Raw genomic sequence first — 17,708 nt, 5'->3', positions numbered from 1 at the left:
CTAAAACACTGTGCAGTAGTACCAAGGTAGTGCTGAAGTCATCCATCTCCGCAGTAAACTATCTGTGTGCATTGTCGCAACCCTGACGCAGTCTGCTTACAAACGTCAATTATTAAGTCTCCTTTGGAATCGCCGTACATGTATTTCCTCCCTTTCCTCCTTTTTAATCTTTCATTTTTGACACTCACTGTGAACCGTAAACATTATGTATGGCGATATTTGTTCTATCACCGAATGTTTCATTGTGAAAAAGCTTCTGCTTCAATAACATGTCGGTGGTATGTAATTTATTCATGCATACCACGATTTTAATAACAGTAAAGACTGAGTTTCTGTGTGACACTTGTTATTTCACCGCATAGCAGCTACACGCTCTGAAATTTAACACGAATTTTATTGCTTTTCTCATGCAGCACTCGTGGAGAAGCATGAAATGCACCTGCCATTAACGCTGTCACTTTCCGCGACTCTCTTTCACTAGCCCAGTTTTGTAAAGATATGAATGTTATACTTTCAGGTATCACAGGACGAAATATTTGGTTCGCTTTTGCTTCTGGCGGTAGACTTTCCACTCATCCACTGTACTTGAATTGGTAGTGAGCGAGCGTTGTTCTTCGCTGGATGTTTAGAACTTTCCTTGCAATCTTACACACAACAGTGTCGTCGACAGTACAAACAAGTGAGATGTGCAGCTTAGACGATTTACGAGAAGACTGCATGCTTCATACTTGTTTGATGTTAACGTACACTTGAAAAAAAATGAAAGTATGACAAACACAACAATAAGAAATAAAGAAACAGTGAAATTTTCGGAAGCCTCACTTGGAGGAATTGTCAATATGAAGCTATATGACAGGACGATCACTCGACGCAAAGAAAAGTGTAGTAAATGTGGGCTCTAAATTGTGTATCTTAAGAGCTATGAGAAATTCTTAATGTAGAATTCTGAAAATTACAGCTGCAGCAAAAGGAAATGGCTTATGAAAAACAAAGCCAGGTTATTGTGGAACAAGCTGCTGGATGTTGGTGCACTAGGGAGGTTCGCACGTGGAAGCTGGAAAAGTCTCCACACCCTCATCTGCCAGGTCACATAGTCGATTACAAAGATTTAGGAAGTCGAGAGTGAAAAAGTACAATGTGTACAGAAGATGAACGAATATCATTGGATAGGGCAACTCTCCAAATTTTAACTCAGGTTACAGGTGTTCAATATTGGCTCCATTTATGCCACAGCAAACGTCAGCATGGCAGTCAAACTCTTGCCACATATAACCAAACATGGCATGGTCCAACATTACCGATTGCATAAATTACTCTTCCTTGCAAACTTTTCGACATTAAGGAGCATTAAAAGGAGGGAGAGACGTACTATCACAGAACCATATACGAAGGAATCACTTAAAGGCGAGAGGCAACTGAAGCGGAGATTCACTATGAGAAGTACATCTTGTGCAACGCAGAGGCAGTTCGGCATTGAGGTAATTAGTCTGAACGGAAGTGTGGCGGAGCTCCACCTTGTTGCCAAATGAAGTCTCCACTGCCTTGCTCTAATTGTAGTATACGCCATTGCAACAGCATGTCCAGCTACAAGAAACAGGTCATATTTTTCTTTGCAAAGAGAAATGTGCCAAAAACTTTTGAACAAGACAGTGTTCTAAAACCATTAACTTTCGGTGAATCATGAATGTCTTCCACAGCCTCGTGAGGATGTTCTGTATCCCAAACACACTCATTATGACGATTCCAGTTTTCAGACACATAGGCGTTGCTTCGCCACCGAAAAGCAACATCTGTGAAAAACCATCTTCCTACAGAAGTTTTTGCAGATCATTGCAACCGTCAGAACGAATCTCACTGTCCCATTTAACAACTGCAGCTGGTATTGTTTCATACACAGAAGTATGCATAGAATGCTCCAAACAGTTGATTGCAACATCTGCAATTTTCTCTTTTCACATGCCATCGATTCCTTAGGGCTCCTGACGAAAGATTCCCATACACGCTCCATCTTCTCTGCTGGGGACTCTTCGCATCACGTAAGCAGCCAGTCTCCCAGAACTTGTTATACAACCCATAGACTGTCTAGTCTTTTTGGAGCTTTTACGTGATATTCGATACCTAACTGTTCGGATGAATCGTCACAACTGACTCACGTTTAGCGAATTCAAGGACACTAAGTGTACGCGTCGCTCTGTTATGCGTCATGTTCTTATAAGCCTGCCCCTAGTGGCGCGCGGAGCAACTACGCCACGGCACATATTACGAGTTTAAAATTGGAGTGACTCTCTATCCTCCTATATGTGACACTTTTCGGTTTGTATTTTTTAAGTTCTCTAGCAGTCGTCTTCTCAAAGCCTGGAGTTCACACGCACGGTGGATGCAGTATCAGTGAGTGTGCTCTCCGTGCGTAGAATGTGGAACGCGCGCGATCTGTCTGAGTGTGACCGAGGGCAGATTGTGATGGCCCGGAGGCAAGCCACGAGCATTTCGAAAACTGCACAACTTGTCGTTTGCTCGAGAAATGCTGCGCCGAGTGTCTTCAGCATGTGGTGAAACAAAGGTGACCTGGTAAAACCCAGTCCAGATGTCGTGACGTTAGGCGGCCACCGCTCATTACAGATGGCGGACAACGTAGGCTGGGCACACTGGTGGAACGGGACAGGCGGTAAATTGTCGGAACTAACATGAGACTTGAACTCTGCGCAGAATACAAGAGTGGACACGCAGTGCACCGAACACTCCTAACGATGCACCTCCGCAGCCTACGACACACGCAAGTGCTAATGTTAACGCCACGACATCGGCAATGACGACAGAAATGTGCACGAGACCATAGGCAGTGGACATTGGCGCAGTGGCAGAGCTTTGCATGGTCTGATGAATCCCGATACCTTCTTCATCAAGGCCATGGAAGGGCATGAATCCATCGTCTTCCAGGAGAACAGCTATTGACACCTGTACTGTGGGACAGAACAAGCTGGCGGCGGCTCCATTGTTCTCTGCGAAATATTCACGTAAGCATCCTTGAGTCCAGTACAGTTCGCACACTGGAGGCATATCACCTACACCCATTCATGACGATCATGTTTCCCGACGGCAGTGGGATTTTTCAACAAGATAATGCACCCTGTCACAAGGCCAGGAGTGTGACGGAGTGGTTCGAGGAACACAGTGGCGAGTTCCAGCTGGTGCACTGGCCCTCCAACTCATGAGATCTAGGATGTGATTGAAAGCTGCGTCAGAGCCAATCGCCTCCCTCCCCGGGATTTACGGGACTCACGTGACTTCTGTGTGCAAATGTAGTGCCAACTTCCTCCAGTGAACTAACAAGCCCTCACTGTTTCCACGCCACGACACGCTGCAGTTGTTATTGGTGCCAAAGGTGGACATACCGGATATTAGGTAGCTAGTCATAATGTTCTGGCTGATCAGTGTAACTTGCTCTTACTGGATTCCTGGGCTGCGTATAAAAATCATACTCCCTTATAGCAAACCATCCCGCCTGAAAATTGTGTGACATTGTAGTTCATAACATTTGGAACTGCGAGACAAATCCAGCCCCTGGATGTGTGTATTTTCCGTGCTTATAAAATATGTCACAGCACTATCCGCAGCTACGCCTTAAAGGATAGGCAATTTTACGATAAGCTCCACGACAGACTATTTCGCATTCGGTTGCGTACCATAGCATTCCACCAGTTCTCATCACCCCGTTACACCAACATGATTGTATATGCTTTCTTTAAGAATGGATACCCAGCTGAACTTCCAGCGCGGTTTGTAGCTTCGAACGAGTTCGCCTTCGATCGTGATGGTGCGAACCTTTGTGGTCACTGGTCTCTGGTCCTGTCCATGATGCATGTTAATGGTTTGTTTTGAACATTTCCTGAATGTAAATGATGTCCATTTTGTGAAGTGTAATACATACATCCCATAGCAGATTGATCTCTGCACCTCCCGGATATTTTCCATCGCCCTACTTAATGTACATGTTGAGTCGTTAGCAGCTAATGGTTTCCTCTAACATTTGTTATCACAACACTTTCAAAGGAGCCTTACTAAAGACTGTAATTGCTACCTCGTACACAAGGGATTCCTTGTCAATAATGTGCATCGAAAATAACACTCTCCAGTCGAAGAAACTCAGCTAATTTAAAATAAAAGTGGCATTTTGTAAGGTCCAGTGAGCCGGCCAGTCTGTGGATGGTTTTTAGGCGGTTTTCCATATGCCTCGGCGAATGTAGGCTGGTTCCCCTTATTCCGCGTCGCAAACAAGTTCCCACGTACGCGTACACCACCGTTACTCTACCACGCAAACATAGGGGTTGCACTAGTCTGTTGTGAGACGTTCCCTTGGGAGGGGGTAGGGGGGGGGGGGGAGGGGGTCCGTCGGGAGCCGACCAGTACAATGACCCTGAAAGAGCAGTTCGGTGTGGGGCGGGGGAGGAGTGAAGTGGACTGCTCTAGTCACCGTAGGGTTGTGGACCACTGCGGCTGCGGCGGGGACGGAGCTTCTAGGACCCGGTTAACATAAAATACAATACAATACAAGGTTTTGTAAACTTGCCACTATATCTTAGTAGTACTATTTACGAATAGGGTAACTGCAATATCGTCATAGTGTCATAGAATGTACATACCCGGTATACAGGAATAGTTGCAGATTTATTTTTTAATGAGCATATTAAACACTTTACTATATTTATTACTCTCAGAATTAATTTACTTACAGAATGTACAGCCTCATGTAAAATATGTCACTAAACAAGACAAATTTAATATAGCTGTGTTTCCTGTTCTCAGTACTTCTGAAATCCATTGATTCACTTGCTTCAGTTAGGGAATGTACTAGGGAGCTTTCAATACACAATGCAACACTTTTGTTTCAGCCAGTTTCAGCTGAAAAATGTTGTCAGACGTCGTGGAATATTCTCGCTTCAGCCCCTATACTTTCATGAAGTTCCGATACGCGGCGATGCTATACATTGTAAGTAGGCTGTTTAGGTTTTTATGTTGGTAATGCCACGTAGCGCTCTGTATGAAAATCACTGGCTGTGCTGTACGCAGTCTGTGGCTGGTTAGCATTGTTGTAATATTCGCTATTGTAGTGTTGGGCAGTTGGTTGTGAACAGCGCGTAGAGTTGCGTAGTTGGAGATGAGCCGCCAGTAGTGGTGGATTTGGGAATAGAGTTTTGAGAGCGGATGATCTGGACGTGTGTCCAGCAGAGACAGTAAATTTGTAAGACTGGAAGTTTCATAATATATATATATATATATATTATGTCTTTTGAACACTATTAAGGTAAATACATTCCAGAATGAGATTTCACTCTGCAGCGGAGTGTGAGCTGATATGAAACTTCCTGGCAGATTGAAACTGTGTGCCCGACCGAGACTCGAACTTCGGGACCTTTGCCTTTCGCGGGCAAGTGCTGTACCATCTGAGCCACCAAAGCACGATTCACGCCCGGTCCTCACAGTTTTACTTCTCCTACCTGTGGCCTGTGAGGACCGGGCGTGAATCGTGCTTTGGTAGCTCAGATGGTACAGCACTTGCCCGCGAAAGGCAAAGGTCCCGAAGTTCGTGTCTCGCTCGTTCACACAGTTTTAATCTGCCAGGAAGTTTCATATCAGCGCACACTCCTTTGTAGAGTGAAAATCTCACTCTGGAAGCATCCCCCAGGCTGTGGTTAAGCCATGTCTCCACGGTATCCTTTCTTTCAGGAGTGCTAGTTCTGCAAGGTTCACAGAAGAGCTTCTGTAAAGTTTGGAAGGTAGGAGACGAGGTACTGGCAGAAGTAAAGCTGTGAGGACAGGGCGTGAGTCGTGCTTCGGTAGCTCAGATGGTAGAGCACTTGCCCGCGAAAGGCAAAGGTCCCGAAGTTCGAGTCTCGGTCGGGCACACAGTTTTAATCTGCCAGGAAATTTCAAGGTAAATACATTGTTTGTTTCTATCGAAATCTTTCATTTGCTAACTATGGCTATCAGTAGTAAGTGCCTTCAGTAGCTAGAATCTTTTATTTAGCTGGCAGTAGTGGTGCTCGCTGTATTGCAGTAGTTCGAGTAACGAAGATTTTTGTGAGGTAAGTGATTCATGAAAGATATAAGTTAATGTTAGTCAGGGCCATTCTTTTGTAGGGATTATTGAAAGTCAGATTGCGTTGCGTTAAAAATATTGTGTGTCGGTTTAGAGTTGATCAGAATAGGTAAAGAGCGAAATGTCTGAGTATGTTCAGTTCTGCTCAGCTGTTTGATAATTAAATAATGTAAGAGGTTTTCCAGCACAGTAATTCACTAATTTTTCTAAGGGGACATGTCAACATATTCTTCAAAAGGGCATGAGGTGCGTTCCAAGCAGAGAGATGTCACTGGTTTCCTTTTGGCGGAAAACTAAAGCATCATCTGGGAGTGAACAAAAGCACGGTTAGTCGTTGAGCGAGGCTTCTGCCGTCATTGCAACAAGGTGGCGCCAACTTGTTCTTCCTTATTCACCTTCCATCCCGAACCTCGCGCCATCCGACTTCCATCTGTTTGGCCCAGTGAAGAATCCACTCCACGGTAAGCAGTACGTGGATGACGGGGAGGTTATTGATGATGCAACACGTTGGCTCCGACGTCGACCAGCTGAGTGGTACTATGAGGGCACACCGGCTCTCATTGTGAGAGGGCGATTTGAATGCGGTTTATGTTGAAGAATAGTGTTTTGTAGACACGAGATTGGGGAATAATATGGTGCATTGGAGTCCTCAATACAACCAACCTATTTTAACAAAAAATTGGGACATTAATTACTGAACGCCCCTCGTATCAATTCCATGGTGGTGTTATAACTCTCCATGAGGTTCCTCAAATAACATCCTGTCTATATGGACAGAGTTTATAACGGTACAGCCTCCCCTAGGACTCATATGAAATGTCCGATACCACTTTTTTATATTCGTCCTCATAGTTATCGGACAATTCAGTACTTCCTAAGGCCTTGTATGTGTGTCTTTACATGTATCATTCTGTCCTAGCTGGCCGCGGTGGCCCAGTGGCTCTAGGCGTTTCAGTCCAGAACCGCGCGTCTGCTATGGTCTCAGGTTCGAATCCTGCCTCGGGCATGGGTGTCTGTGATGTCCTTAGGTTAGTTAGGTTTAAGTAGTTCTAAGTTCTAGGGGACTGATGACCTCAGATGTTAAGTCCTGTAGTGCTCATAGCCATTTGAGCCATTCTGTCCTATTTGATAACAATATTTATTGAGAAGGCATGTGAAATGTTCTGGACGGACGTGCGTTGCCATAATTATCGGTGGATTGTTGTCATTGATAAAATTATGTACATATACTAAATTAAGTAACTAATCAAGAAATTGAAGTTAGCAATAAGTAACTATAGACCGCAGAGATGTTAGCATGAAAAATAAATGCTTCTAATTAACAAAATGGTAATCTAAAAATCCAGTAACAGAAGACCTCACTATCTTGAAAAACAGCTTAAAAGTTATTACCAAACGAAGTATTTTCATTTTTATTTATTTTAATGACTTGCTCTGTAATTAATATTGTTTGAAATTACATTTCTAATTAACTCTCCAATTGTTTACATCTAACAGTTTTCCAATTTACAGACTTTGAGGCCTTATTTGTGAACTGTATGTATGTAATTGGATAAAGCACGAGCTCTGTACTACCATTGAATATTAGTAACCAAATCCAAACAGTAATTAAATACTTAACTAAAATAATATGAGAGACATTATTGTAATTAAAGTTCAAAATGATTTTCTCATGGAAAAATAAACATATTACTATAAAAGATTGTCGTTGTGTATTGTATTTTATACGTTATTCGGCTGTAACTTCAGTTTCTTTACGTTTTGTAAATTTTAATTGTAACACCAAAATTGTACCAAATTAATAATGCTTTATTTTTGAAGTTATTGTTAAAATTCTATATAAAGTGATGCAGTGATGTTGCGAGGAGTCAGTTTCGCAGTTACTTTTGGAAGCTAAAGAGATCAACGAAGTCTGTCTATGTTTTGTTTACATGACGAATATGCAGTTAGGATGACAATTAATGTGAATAAATTTTGTGAAGAATGAAAATTTCGCATTTATTCATCAATGGACCAGCAAAAGACACTTAAGCATTCAACGTGAATCGTTACAAGTTGTAGACCACATTCTCGATAGATAATGCAACTTGTTAATTGCCTGAAACTTAAAAATATTTTACGACATCTGTATTTTGTTATTAAGCAGCTTTCATTTTCTTACGCCGACCTCATGTAATAGCTAAATCTACATATGTTCTTTTATGTTCAATAGTTTGTCACTATTCATTGAAAATATTTTTCTGAGAGATGTTTCAGTAACCGTTATAAAGTTACACCATGTGATTATCATGATGTTAAAGGCTCTGTTGATTTCACGTCAAACATTAGGTAACTGTGCAAGTGCTGTAAGAAGACGGAAAAATTACTGGAGATATCCACAATCCAGAATAAAATTTTCTGAACGAAAATATTCATAATTTAGAACATTATAGACGTATTTAATAGATTAAGTTATTAATAATATCATTTTCTTATTATCTGTATAAAAGGTACAGTAAATTCGTACTTTCGTCACCAAAGCGGATTGTTTATGCTCGTGTTGCCCAGAGGGGCAGTATTTGCTACGATCTCTATTCATTCATGAAAACGTAAAGTGTCCATGATGACAACCAAGATACTGGATCCAAACGTGGACGCCGTAAACTCAGCATACTTGTGACTTCGACACTTAAAACTTTGATTTTATTGCTAACATTACATTAAATCCATACAGAATGTCAGTAGCAAATAGAAATAACAGCATTGCTATAAAATTAAATTAATAATCGTTGCTATATTTTATATATAAAACTGCCTATATATCAGTTTTACATGTGATACTTGACTTACTTTATTTGAACAATGAGCAATAATAAGACTGAAAGTAAACAGTCGTAAGACATCGCTGTTTTCTCTCCAGAGTTCACTCTGTGTGAATAACTAATGGAAACAATTCACTTCTGATTAAGTTACTGCTTAATCGCGGGGGCAGGGCGAGCATCGATTCACAAGTAGGCAAAGTTTCAAGGGAGAGAACTTCTTAGCGCTTGAGCAAAGAATGACTGCCCCCCCCCCTCTCTCTCTCTCTCTCTCTCTCTCTCTCACTCTCTCTCTGCCTCCTTGTCTCTATCCTTAGGAAGGCAGCACTTGATATAAATGAGTTTTAACATCGTCTTCCGTTGTACCGTACCAAGAGAATAAACGTTCCAGGGTCCTCTTCGACACACACCATGAACAATTACTCATCATGTGATTCTTTCCTCGTGGTTTTCGTAGTTTCTTTTTTTAATCGTTATATAGTTTCTATGAGGATACACTGTTACAAGAGATTTAGGAAATGCGCCCGTTGCATTGATTATTCTACCGAAACAAACGATGTCGAATCTGCCTCCTTTGATTTCCATGGTTATTTTTGACATTCTTTTTAAATGATCCAGAGTTCATCGCAGATAATTTATACTTATTACTCTTACGCAGCCACACCATCCAGTGAATTAATTCTATGTGGAAGTAAAGAAAAGAAGATATTAGTAGACATTACAGCACACACACGATATCAAACAGAAACTTATCCCTTCGTTCCATAACCAAGTAGGTAACGCTCGTTTGATCCGACGAAACCTGATAAACAAATAAAATTAATAATCTCCTCTAGTCTCGTTGTCAATACACACATTCTGCCTCTTAGAAATTTCCTGAGCCATACGTTTTACTGCACATAGCTATGAACAGTTGCACGCTATATTTTTTAATCCAATATTGTTTCCTACATTACACTAAAATGGGGATGGAATGGATATAGTCCTACTTCTGAGGCTACAGCGACAGTTGTAAACACGTTTTTATTGTGTTCAGCAGCTTCTGTATAGCTCATCTTCGGGATCAGGAGCCTTTCATTTTCTGCATTATAAGTTCTGAAGTTTCACACGGCACAAGTTAAACTAATCGGGGATGAGAACAACTACGTTATTACAGACGAGAAACACGTGCTCATTAATCCTTCTCCAAGTTCTGCTTCGGACCAGTATCTTCAGTGAAGTTGATAACACCACTGGAGCGAAAGAATAAGAAAAAGTTTACGTCAAGCAATAGCGGTGTGGTGGAAGAAGAGAAGTATGAACTCCAGACTTTTCACAACAAAAAATTATTCGCTTCTTTACGAAAATAGCTCATCGCTAACCGTATATGGTTTCTAATGACTGTTATTTACGATCTTTCAGAGTATTAATAAGCATTTCTTGATAGCTCCTGCTCGAAGCATAGACATTAGTGGCGAAACTAATGCTCCTCTGCGATTATAATTGAATTCTTTATTGTTTGAGTATGGTGTCAAGTCCGTTCCAAAATAATTACGATTTATTAAAAGTTCCTTGGAAGTGAATATCTTTTAGCAGTTTTCTAACACTTTTTTTTCAAGAGCACTGAACTTGTTAATCATTATCATTTGATTGGTTGGTTGGTTAAAAAGAGGGGGTGAGCGACCAAACTGCTAGCCCATAGGTCCCTCGTTCCGACATTTTCATTTGAAATACATTTATCTTATAACTCTCATATGTTTAAAAACATAAAATTTACAGTGCATGTAATGTTTCACATTACAATAGTTTTTATAAGTATGGAGGCGCCATTATAACACCCCCATGTAACACCACCTGTTCCCCGATTATTATATACCAACCAACAAACCATAATTGGTAAATTCATTGAGTTTATTAATTTCGTCAAAAAATAGTAGTATAACTGTTTACTCTTTGGGCCACTTTGGGCAACCATCAATTCTCGTGCCGGCACATGCACATCACAGTACCATACATATATCACACGTGTGTGTCGCCTGGAAGTAGGTGAGGGACAATGCAATAACATCACAATCCAGGATGGAGAAATCCAAATCACAGTGGCGGAAAATAAAAATGCAAGGTAGTGTAAACTGACGCCATATTCTAAAACATAACGATATTTACAGTACTGGTTTAAGTTACAGTATTTCCACTTTGAATTATTTATGAAAAATACGTAAGCTTCACTTGAACTGAATAAACTGGAGCCATTTTATAATTGTTCTAGTTTCTGAGATTTTTATTCGAAAAACGGGCTCAGTCCAAAAACGGCTGTTAACTAAGAAAAAATTTGATTACGATTATTGTATTGTCGCTTTGACGTAAAATATAGTCTACATCTACATCTACATCTACATGACTACTCTGCAATTCACATTTAAGTGCTTGGCAGAGGGTTCATCGAACCACAATCATACTATCTCTCTACTATTCCACTCCCGAACAGCGAGCGGGAAAAACGAACACCTAAACCTTTCTGTTCGAGCTCTGATTTCTCTTATTTTATTTTGATGATCATTCCTACCTATGTAGGTTGGGCTCAACAAAATATTTTCGCATTCGGAAGAGAAAGTTGGTGACTGAAATTTCGTAAAAAGGTCTCGCCGCGACGAAAAACGTCTATGCTGTAATGACTTCCATCCCAACTCGTGTATCATATCTGCCACACTCTCTCCCCTATATCGCGATAATACAAAACGAGCTGCCCTTCTTTGCACCCTCTCGATGTCCTCCGTCAATCCCACCTGGTAAGGATCCCACACCGCGCAGCAATATTCTAACAGAGGACGAACGAGTGTAGTGTAAGCTGTCTCTTTAGTGGACTTGTTGCATCTTCTAAGTGTCCTGCCAATGAAACGCAACCTTTGGCTCGCCTTCCCGACAATATTATCTATGTGGTCCTTCCAACTGAAGTTGTTTGTAATTTTAACACCCAGGTACTTAGTTGAATTGACAGCCTTGAGAATTGTACTATTTATCGAGTAATCGAATTCCAACGGATTTCTTTTGGAACTCATGTGGATCATCTCACACTTTTCGTTATTTAGCGTCAACTGCCACCTGACACAGCATACAGCAATCTTTTCTAAATCGCTTTGCAGCTGATACTGGTCTTCGGATGACCTTACTAGACGGTAAATTACAGCATCATCTGCGAACAACCTAAGAGAACTGCTCAGATTGTCACCCAGGTCATTTATATAGATCAGGAACAGTAGAGGTCCCAGGACGCTTCCCTGGGGAACAGTCCAGTTAGGTTTGCTGATATATAAGTTACGTTCTTCCATCTATGTTACATTTTTGCTCAACAAAGCTAATTTACAAGTCTTATTACCTTTATTATAATATTATCTCAATTCAGAAGAACAGTTAACAATAAACTTTTGCTCAAACATGAAAAGCCTGTCTTCAGCATACTGGGGCTCACCCATTTAACAACATTGGCCTGTGTGGCAGGTGCAACAGTGGCCACGCTATGTTACACGGCAGAGGAAACCCAGTCGGCCATGCCATTCATGCGCCTTACGAAATAAAAACTCACAAGGACTAAAGCATTTTTAAAAACAACATAATACATAATAGTCAATTAAACAAAGCAAAGCCAAATTGGACGTTATTGTTATTGTACCAGTTGCAGAGTTCGAACACCAGCGTCAATAATTTTGTGTTATTATAATATTCAGAAGCATCTAAACGGCCTGTATTATTTATCAAAAATACATAAATTTACTGACAGTACTGATGTAACTTACAATATTTCCCGAACTGTATTATTTGTAATGTCGTGGGATAGCGATATACACTCATACAGATCGTGGTAGCATCGCATATAAAAGAACAGTGTAGAGGAGCTGTCATTTGTATTCAGGTGACTTATGTGAAAAGGTTTCCGACGTGCTTATGGTCACACTACGGGAATTAGTAGACTCTGAACGCCGAATGGTAGTAAGAGCTAACGCATGGGACATCCCATTTCGAAAACAACTAGGGAATCCAACATTTCGATATCCACAGAGGATGCCGAGAATACCACATTTCAGGTATTCTCTTTCAGCGCGGACAACGCAGTGGTCATCGGCGTTCGCTTAACCACTGACATCAGCAGCGTTTGCGCAGAGTTATCACTGCTAACAGACAAGCAACTCAGCAGTCAAAGTAGGACGTACGACGAAAGTAAATTTTGGGTTAAGGGGCTATGGCAGCAGACGACCGACGCTAGAGCCTTTGTTACGAGCACGACATGGCCTGTAGCGCCTCTCCTGGAACCGTGACCATATTAGTTGGACCCTAGAAGACTGGCAAACCGTGACCTGAGCGGATGACTCCCGATATCAGCTGGTAAGAGACGATGGTAGGGATCGAGTGTGGCACAGACCACACGTAGCCATGGAACAAAGTTGTCAACAAGGCACTGTGGAAACTGAGGTGGCTTCATAATGGTGTTGGCTACATGGAATGGACTGGGTCCTGTGGACCAGCGGAGCCAATCACTGACTGGAAGTGGTTATTTTCGGCTACTTGGAGGCCATTCGCAGCCATTCATGGATTTCATGTTCCCAACCAACGAGGGAATTTTTATGACTGACAACGAATCGTGTCAGAAAATTCTAGACAATTCTAGCGAATGAACTCCATGGATCATTTATGGGCCATAATCTAGAGCTCACTTAGCTTACAAAATTCTACAGCGGAAACACTTTCGCAATTATGGAAGGCTGTAGAGTCAGTCCATGCCACGTCGATTTGCTGCGACTGTGCCGGGCATAAGTAAGTCCGACACGATATTAACAGATATCCCTTGACTTTGGTCATCTCGGTGTACATAAGCTTACACACAAAGCTTTCACATATCTCGGCTTTTGTGAATTCACAAAAAACGACACATGCACTAAATAACATTTACACATGAATCTCGGTATAGCCAAGGCTTCACACACGCACTCTCTTACAAAGTAATCCAGGAATCGCATGTTTTATCAAGTCCCGGGTATTTTAGATAACACTTCTTTCGTTTTCATTGTACTTCTTTCAGTTAAGCATGTGCAGAAGTATTTAATTTTTTGTAGTTCTGCACTGTAGAAACCTCCTCCTATATGCCGCGATTTGCAGTCTTCCAGCAGATACATTACTGGGTTTGTTTACTCAGCTACTCGAATTTTGAATAACTCGGTAAACTAGTTGGAGGTGAAGCTTCTTTCGAAAATTGTCTTTTGTTTGCTAGTTCTTACAATGTCGTCAATAATGAATTTAGATTTTCGTGGATCTATCATCTTGATTTTATAACACACAGTAAGCAAAAGTCTATTGTTCTATGTTTTGTATTGTTATATTGTCTTACTGGCTCCTGCACTGTATTAATCCATCTAAAGAAACTTGAGTAGTGAAACGTTTAAACATCTTACCCGGAAGAGTTCTACTGAACTGCTCAAGAAATTAATCTTCCAAAGAAGAAAAGGATGAGTAACTATTTTGCATTAGCTTCTTGAAATAATTGTTTTAAAATTCCTTACCTAAGTCAGTTCGTAATTGATTGAGAATCCCATTGCCCTATAATAATAATAAAACTGTAAAACCGTGATGTCTGTCTGTCTGTTCGTCTGGTAATCTCCAAAATTACTAGTCTAATTTCCATGTGGTTTTTCGCAGGTAGCTTGAGCGTTTAATCCTTGATATCTGAACTGTACATATTTGTGAAAATACTCTGATTGATTGATATGTTCTAAGTAACGCGATTCAATGTAATAAATGCAATGCTTATACAATTCGCAAAGTGTTTAATTCACACTTCCGTACTAGTATTGTTAAATATTAAGATAACGGTGTCAGGCATGATTTCACAACTAAATTGTTGCACCGAATTCGATGAAATTTGGTATGGAGATAGATTGAAAGTCTCTTCGTGTTTGCTGCCGGATCCTAAAATCAACTTGACTCGATATTTCGGCGATCCCACTGGTCACCATCTTCAGGAAAATGCTGCTTCTGCTGATGAGTCCCGCTGAGAACTGACGCCAGGTTGCAAATCGACGTCCTATATAGGCCACTGTTCAGTACACGGCGCATGCGCCGCCCATCACGGTTTCTGCCTTCAAAAACAGGGAGGTGGCGCCGCCCTTAGTGAAACACTGCTGGCAACGATATATCGCACTCGGAGGATATGGCACTATGGACTTCAGAGGGCTTAAACTTCCCACCCAACGTGCTTGTGGAGATATGTGGATGATACATTTTTCTTCTGGCTGCAAGGACGTGATGCTCTGAATAGAGTTTTGGACCACTTCATCCCAGCATCAAATTTACTATGGAGGTTGAAAGTGATGGGATGCTTCCATTTTTAGACGTTATGGTTTATAAAAAAGCAGATGGTACTTTGGGTCACAGTGTTCACCGAAAGCCGACGCACACAGATCGATATCTGCATTTAAGAGTTATCATCTACCACACCAACGCAGTGGCGTTCTTAGGACTTTGGTACGGAGATCATATGCCATTTCCGATTCGAACAGCTTAACCCAAGAACTTGCGCGATGCCTGTTGTTAAGGAAAATGGATACTCCGAGAAGTAGATTCGTCGGGCTATGGAGTTTGGACCATCTCTGGAGGTGCATAAAGAGGATCATAGATCGGTGGCCTTTCTTCCTTATGCTGGAGGCATATCGTTTAAGATTGAACAAATTTGAAGGAATTTTAACATTGAGAGTGTGTTCCGTCCACCTTCTAAGATTAGGCCGCTACTCGGCTCTGTGAAATATGATTGGGGGCTTAGGAAACCCGGTATATACAAAATTCCGTGTTAGTGTGGGAAGGCTTACATTGGTCATTCGATTCACACAGTTCGTGACATCGCCGTCATACTAGGCTATAACAGCGGGAAAAATCGGCAGCAGTAGAGCACTGCTTAAATGAGGGACACAGTATGAAATTTGATGACACTGTGGTTGTTGCCAACATTTCCGGATTTTGGAACAGTGTCTATACAGAGCCGACAGAAATTAGGTTGGCAGATAATTCAATCAACAGATACAACGGGTTTCCTTTTAGCAAGACGTGGAATCCTGTATTATCTCGCATCAAAATTGAACGCTCTTCGGTGAGGCCCTGAGTGCGACATATCGCTGCCAGCAGTGTTCTGTTAAGGGTGGCGCCACCTTCCCGTCTTGGAGGGCACCGGCGCATGCACCGTGTACTGAACGGTGGCCTATATAGGACGTCGAATTGCAACCTGGCGTCAGTTCTCAGCGGGACTCATCAGCAGAAGCAGCGTTTTCCTGAAGATGGCGACCAGTTGGATCGCCGAAATATCGAGTCAAGTTGACTTTTCCTAAGCATCAAACCCGAAGAGACTTTCAACACTTATTACTCCGGGAAAGCCTACATAGTCACAAGGAGATAGCCTGCTCGAATCATGAGGAGAACTTGGGCTGCTTTAGACAGAAAAGAAAAAAAATCAACTGCATAGTGTGAAACATCGTTTCTTACACCAGTAAAAGTACACTGTGTTAAAATATATATTAAATTTGTTGCCTAATGTACATATTGTATAGCGTATAGTTACTTAAGAATGGTTACCGAAAGTGGTTACACAAAATTACATGAAATCAGTGGAAGGAAAACATGCGCGCTCCGAAGTGCTACCAGCAGTACTGTTAGATGTGTACGTTGGGAGATAAAGCAAATGGGCTAAATAGTGGAGGAGCTCTTCATAAGTCATCCATTTCTGTAGTCAATACGAAGCGATACCTGAGATGATGTAAAGAGCGACGCCACCCCGTGACTTGCAAACGAGTCTTTAGGAATGGTAAATCACGTTACACACTCGCGGACACCAGTAGAACGTTACCTGCCATCAGTTGTAGTGTCAGCAGTGAAGTAAAAACGAGGTGGTGTTGCGCGGAGTGGCTGCAAGGTTTGAGGTGCTTTGTCACGAATTGCGCGGCCCCTCCCGCCGGAGGTTCGAGTTCTCCTTCGGGCATGGCTGTGTTTGTTGTTCTTAACATAAGTAGTAAGTTTAGGTAGTGTGTACGTTTAGATACCGATGACCTCAGCAGTTTGGTCCCTTAGGAATTCACACACACACACACACACACACACACACACACACACACACCGAGGGTATTTTCATGGTCACGGGGCCGGCCAGAGTGGCCGAGCGGTTCTAGGCACTACAGTCAGGAGCCGAGCGACCGCTACGGTTTGTGCACAATAACATTCTTGAAACTGAGTTCCTACAACGAGTCCGACAGGAAACCAAAAGAACGACTTGGGGATGAGCTAAAGTATCGTCTTCGCTTCAGGCCCCAGCGTCCAGCATCGCTACCTTCCCTAGATTCGGTTCTTCGGGAAGAATGGGCTGTCATTCCTCCACAGACATTCAAACAAAGGCAAAGGATCGACACACCACCTACCACATCTACACCTGCCTGCTTGCCCTGCTGTTAACAATTAAGTGCCTGGTAGAGGGTTCAATAGACCACCTTCAAGCTGTCCCTACCGTTCCACTCTCGAAAGGCGCCAGGGAAAAACGAGCACTTAAAGTTTTCTTTGCGAGCCCTGATTTCTCTTATTTTATCGTGATGCTCATTTCTCCCTATGTAGGTGGGTGCCGACAGAATGTTTTCTCAATCGGAGGAGAAAATTGGTGATTGAAATTTCATGAGAAGATACCGTCGCAACGAAAAACGCCTTTGTTTTAATGATTGCCACTCCAATTCAAGTATCATGTCTGTGATACTGTATCCCCTATTTCGCGATAATACAAAACGAACTGACCTTCTTTGTACTTTGTTGACGTT

At 41.9% G+C, this 17,708-nt stretch overlaps 1 protein-coding gene across 1 annotated transcript in view; it reads right to left on the bottom strand.

The window, feature by feature from the left end:
- The window catches only part of LOC126276649 (probable glycoprotein hormone G-protein coupled receptor), a 1,482,411-nt gene that overhangs the window by 936,286 nt on the left and 528,417 nt on the right, over nucleotides 1-17,708 (bottom strand). The gene's annotated exons all lie outside the window — the stretch shown is intronic.

Source organism: Schistocerca gregaria, chromosome 1, assembly GCF_023897955.1.
Source record: "Schistocerca gregaria isolate iqSchGreg1 chromosome 1, iqSchGreg1.2, whole genome shotgun sequence".
Classification (NCBI taxonomy): domain Eukaryota; kingdom Metazoa; phylum Arthropoda; class Insecta; order Orthoptera; family Acrididae; genus Schistocerca; species Schistocerca gregaria.
The sequence above is the reverse complement of the archived record's forward strand: the minus strand, read 5'-3'. Positions and strand labels throughout refer to the sequence as shown.